Raw genomic sequence first — 6,360 nt, forward strand, 5'->3', positions numbered from 1 at the left:
CTACTCTCACTAGTAAAGTAAGTGCTCTATTATTGAGCCACATCCAACTTATAACACCAACTCTAATGTTATCACTAGTTTTTCCTTCAAAGTTACAACATATTTGCATATATTTTTTATCTATAGTATTTTATTTCATAATAATTATATCAGTTCAATTGAGAGTAATTTAAAATTTGAATCCAAGAAAAATCTCATTTTAGGTTAGGTTTATATGAATCAAAATGTTTATTGAAAGGGTTGTACTAGACACACCCCATACACCCCTTAATATGGGGCGTATAGTGTAATACGCCCCATATTAAGGGGTGTTTGTCTTTTATGTTGTACTTTATATGAGGCGTGTTATGCAATACGCCCAATATTAAAGTATAATACGCCCCGTATTGTACAATACGGGTCATATAGGGTACAATATGACAACCTAGGCCTGTTTATTGTACAATACGGGGAATATTGGTTCAGTAACAATATGCCACATATTATACAATACGGACCATATATGTTCAGTTTGAATAATTGAACCATATGGCTCCCCCTTTCTTCTCTTTATGAGCATGAGCAGGAGCAGGGCCAGGGGCGTTCGACGTGGACGGGGCGACGACGTGGACGACCACGTTGATGTTCATGATGCGGCGTTTACGGCCTCTGGCATCGAAGACACGCCGTTTTTATAGTTTGTATATATATTTTTTTATTTTGTACAAACTCGATATTTTGTATATGATAATGTTTTGGTTTGATGTATCTACGTGTTTATTGTTTTGTTAAAAAAATTTTGTTATAAAACCCAAATTTTTAAACAAAACTATTATATAAAAACAACAAAAAAAAGGAAAACAAAAAAACAAAATTAAAACACTAAACTAAAACTTAAAACATAAAAAGAAAAATAAAAAATCATAAAAAAAATAAAATAAAAAACATAACAAGACAAAAGTTTGTGAGGTTTTCTAAAAAACCCCTCAATATGCCCCGTATTAAACTATACGGGACATATTAAGGGGTTTTTTAGTAAAACCCCATGGTGTCCCTAGTAAATGGCTTATTAAAAAGATAATCACACACGTTACTTTAAGCACCAAAGTTGAAATGTTGCTAGATAATGAATAAAATATATGATGTTGGACATTATGTGTGAGCCAAAACAGGGTAAACGTGGACCACCAACGAGAAGGTAGGAAACTTGATGTGAGAAGTAACCTACCACTATTTGACAACTGGGATAATGTTAGCCGTCCACGTGTTGCTTTTTAGATTAGGATGTTTGTCTTGTAGTCAAATACACTTTATATCATATGATTTTTATATTCGGATGGTAATATAAATTTTATGATTTGACGTGGAACATATACACACCCAACCTAGTTAAATACTCTTATTCTTATCTTTAGACTTTACAACACCCATTAGGCATTGTGTAGCGAGTCGATTTTAGCCCCCCAAGTCCGTCTAACGTAGCCCTTCACACCGCCTCCTAGACGATTTTAAGCAATATTGGAGAGATGCGACAAATGCATGTTGCCCAACTTCTTTATTTTTTTTAATTCCATGTGTGTGTGATATGATGGGACAATATTGAGTTACAAGCCACTACACCATAAAATGAAAATTGCTCCACCTACTGACGTGGCATCACATGTCAAAAATCGTCCTCCAATGCAGCCCTTCTACTACACAATGCATGTGGCATTCAATCGTCCTCCAACAAGCGAGGAGGCAAGGACGTCTAGCGTTGTGTAGGTTCGTATGGGCGTTAGGTTTTGCGTTTGCAAACTTTGGGGTGGATGGGTTGGGTGGCACCCCTCTTTCACGTGTGCGCACACACACACATAAATATGTGCATTCTTAATAACTTTTAATAGAGTTTGTGGAAGTTTAGTTTTTAAATAAATTTGGGGTTTTTGAGAGAAAAAATTGAAATATAATATGACGGTTCATATAAGTTTGGCATTGCGTATGCTCTTACAATGTATGCTTTGAGCATGTGAGCCAAACGACATTGATACTGGAATGGAACCGGTACCTCTAACCATTTTATAATTATCGATGTAAATCACGTGCTGATTTTCTGTTAAACGTATCACGATTATATATTCCGGTTTAACACAGTATTTTTTTTGGCATATTACGATAATGCAAACCAAATTTTCCTCTCAAAACACGCTGATTTCATCCGCTAGTTTTATATTAAACAAATAGTTGGCGTTAATAGTAGGTGACCGTTTCAAGAAAGTATTATCTATAAATTAGTTTTATAATAACAACGCTATGGGCATAAAATATTGTTACCCAAACTAGAAACTTCTAAGATTCTTTATTTCCAAATTAGTCTTGGCACTTTAATCACAGTGAATTTTTAAATATATTCTAACCTTTAAACCCTAGTTTTCTTTCCCTTTTCATCCCTTTTCCTTTGGAAGTGTGATGAATTATTAATTCATGTTAATAATATAGCTTAATAACTAAAGTTTTACCTCAAGACACTGAGAACGTTTTATTATTTTATCTGTGAAAAGATAAATACAAATTTAAAGCTAAATGAAAAGGAAAAAATTAGCAACTTAAATTTAAATTTTAGCAATTCTATATCTAACTCTTTTCAATAAAGTGGGGTGAGTCAGACATCGATTTAGCAATGATATGAGTCGAGTTGGTTCGGGTGAGCGTATCGATTTTGAGATGGCATCTCTACTCACATTCAAAATTTCAACTCTAACTTGTTATTTTGAAAATTGATAACCTTGTAAGTTTTTATTATAAATATGTTAAATTAAAGTAAACAATAATTGTGAGTGATTAATGACTCATTTAGCAACCTTTAAAATCTTATATTACATAACTTGAACAAATCAACGAGTGAGTTACGGCATGCTACTACTTGGAATGAAGATTTATAAACGCTAGTTAGCTCAAAATGAAATTGTTTTGAGTTATTAATAAATTAATAACGAGCAAGTTATGACCTACTTGTAAGTAATTTGAAGCGTTTTACTTATTAAAATAAAGGGGGTATATTGGGTTCAAGTCGACAAGTCTCATATGCGATAAAAGGAATTATGTTGTTCTACATTTGGACATAAGATTTTCTTATCTATAATGAATTTCTTCTTAAGAATGAAGTATAAATGATACTATGAGTATGTGACCCATTAGTAATTTGAAGGGTTGATAAAAGAAAAGTAGTTGGATTTGTGTGATAGTCATGCTGTTTGAAAGGGTCTTTATCACATGGCTTTCACATTCATTACCACAACTCCCCCCACATGCTTCCCATTGTGCTATTGGTTTATAATAATAGACCGTAGTTTCTAATTTAATATAAACATTGAAGTATGTATTATACTAATTATCCTTACCTTTGAATTATTAATATATAGTATATAATTTTCATAAATAATCAGAAAATGAGACACATGGAAGCAAGACAAAAGGCTGACATACACAATAAGGTTACCTAATGCGGCTTAATTATATCCTTAATAATGTGGCGCCCTTTTTCATGGCTTAAACTTCTAAATCAAGTAATGTTTATATTTTTAAATATGCTAGTTTATAGTAAGTACATTTATATGTGAGGTTGTATTTATATATTATGATGTGGCGACCATAATCTATTGTTCTAGTGGTATGACGTTTTAATGTAAGGTTGCAAGTTTAAATCTTTGCAGGTTCGTAGTAAACATGAAGTTTATGTGTTAAAAAAGTTGTCGTTCAAAAAATATTAATGAGTATATATATAGCATATATAGACAAACTCTGTATAGACTACTACAATTTTGTTGGATAAAACTCATTTTGTAATACCATATACATAGCATACTTTTTTAGATAGAAAACCACTTTAAGAAGGTTAAAAGGAATAAAACAACATGATTAAAAGCCTTATAATAATATGCTCTCAGATAAAAATATGTATAATAATTTGGGAACATGATCTTGAGTTGCATCCAAAATCCAAAATATAGGTTAAAAAACAGGACAGCCCCATTATCCAAAGATAAAAATTTTCTTATGTTTTAAAATTAAAATACACTTCACCCCAGGTATACGTGTCCCAACTTTGATTTTCATTATCATATTATATCATTCATGGCTCATGCTAGCCATTTTTAATTCTTGAAATCTATATAGTTTAATAAAAAGTAGAACCAATTACTCGGTTGATATATTGTATATCCAAATTATAAATTTAATGCAATTTATACAATAACATTTATCAAACACGGGTTGTCTTAAGTTTACTAATCATTTAGCTATATGCATGATTGCGTGTATAGTGTGCCAGATATGTTGTACCTTAATGAATTGTATGGATTTTCTAAAAATCGGTTTTTTAACCCTACCAGGTTGGACTAAAGCGTAGCAGTACATGGTAACTGATTTCATCAATGGGAAATGGAGGCGTCTTTCCTTTTACTGTGAGAGCATTTTGAGACTTGAGAGTTTTTGTGTGTTCTTGTATCTTTTTGAGCGTTTTTTAATTTAAGTTTTGAGAGCTTGAGAAGTGTTATCAAATCAACACACTCAATACTTATATATACTAAAAAAAAAATTGATGGGGGGGGGGGGGGTTGGTTGATGGTTCAAACAATAATTATAACGACTATATAGCAATTAAAATCCTACATTTTCCCCCAACATTAATAACCGGTTTTCAGTTAACGGATTCTACACACTAAAATCCTAAACAGTCCCTAAACTACAGTTCGTATTAGTTTGAAACCAGTTACTCAATACCTCTTTGTCGGATTAGTTACGGTTTTGGTAACACGTTTTGTTATTTACCTCTATCATAGAGGCTCTATGAATAGTAAAGCCTGGTGGACTAAAACCGATGGCCTAGAAGATTATGTGAAGCCCAAATAAGCATGTGGCATAAGAGAATTAGAATCAAGTTGTTGGGCTGTTGGTGACCCACTCAACCCAAGTTAAAAATCTTCATACAGGTTACTACACTGCCCAAAATAAGCCCAACTGCATTTACAAATAAAGGTGTAAAAAACCAGTTTCTGGGCCAAACCATTTCAGTTTAGAAATCGGTCCTGTTTGGTCAATCCATGGTCAAAACCGCGGTTTAGAAACCGGTTTATGAGTAAAACTTGATCAAACCGGTTCGATTCAGCTTATAAACCGGTTACCTGCTAAAAGACCGGTTTGAGGAAAAATAAAGGTTTTTCTCAAATCGGACGATCGGTTTTAAAACAAGTTTGATTATGAAATGCCTGAAATGCTATACGAACCTCCGGGATGGGTCAGTTTGGAAACCGGTCTATCTCAAACGGGATTTATGTTGGTAGTAAACCAGCTTTTTGAACATCTCTGATTACAAACATGGAAGAGTCAATGTGAATACGTATATAATCTAAACTAAATGTAGAAAGCTCATTCAAACGAAACCCCACGTCTTGATTGTTGATATATAGTGAATGAGTTTGATTAGATTTGTGAAAGAGTTATCTTTATTATTTTTTCATTAACTAAAGTCGCATTAACTAATTTTGTTCTTGAGTTTTTTAACCAAGGAAAGAAAAGGAAATGAGAGGGAATGATAAGAAAGGAAAGGGAAGGGAAGAATTTTTTTTAACAGGTGTGTTATTGAGTTGGAAGGAAATTGGAGGAAAGGAAATGATAACTTATTGGGAAAAAACTTATCCTTAGTAATCATCCCATTTTTGGGAGGATAACTTATTGGGACAAAACATCAATTTAATCCCTCTTAACTCCTCCTACTCCTTTACTTTCCATCCTAAAAAAAACTCAAAAACACCCAATTTTTAACTATCCTTAGTTTTCCTTTCCTTTTCATACTTTAAAAAAACTCAAGAACAGAGCGTAACGCATTGGGTTTGCAGGACCTCGTGCTTTACATATCAAGAAAAAGTTTTGAGAGCCACAATATAACCGGAACAACCTCTCAGACTTTTGTAATAGAGAAATCAAAAAATGTTTGCATTCATCATATCATAATTAAAGCTTGCCAATAACTTATCTTACAATTTATAATATAATACAATATAATAAAATATTTTGGTGTTTTATATTTATATATTTTGTGTTAACCTTTTTTACCCATCACTTGTGTCTTATTGATAGGAGGCCTTGTGCAAGGTTGTTAGTTTGAATATCAAGTCTACCCGGGTTTAGTCTCATCGTATGTTACGCTAAAGAATTATGTTCTTGTGATGGTATAATGACTGTCAAGTGACAGCCGACAATGATTTCACTGAAAACGCCCACGCCAAACTTTTAAACCAACATGACCGATCAAAATTGAGCAATAAGACTCACCAAATTCAAAGAGTGATAACACTTTTTTTATTTGATTAATATAATATTATGCGAATAACCGACTGCATA

The sequence above is a fragment of the Bidens hawaiensis genome, unplaced genomic scaffold (genome assembly GCF_021521415.1).
Source record: "Bidens hawaiensis isolate Kalapana, Puna unplaced genomic scaffold, B.hawaiensis_p1.1 tig00026578_1, whole genome shotgun sequence".
Taxonomy (NCBI): Eukaryota; Viridiplantae; Streptophyta; class Magnoliopsida; order Asterales; family Asteraceae; genus Bidens; species Bidens hawaiensis.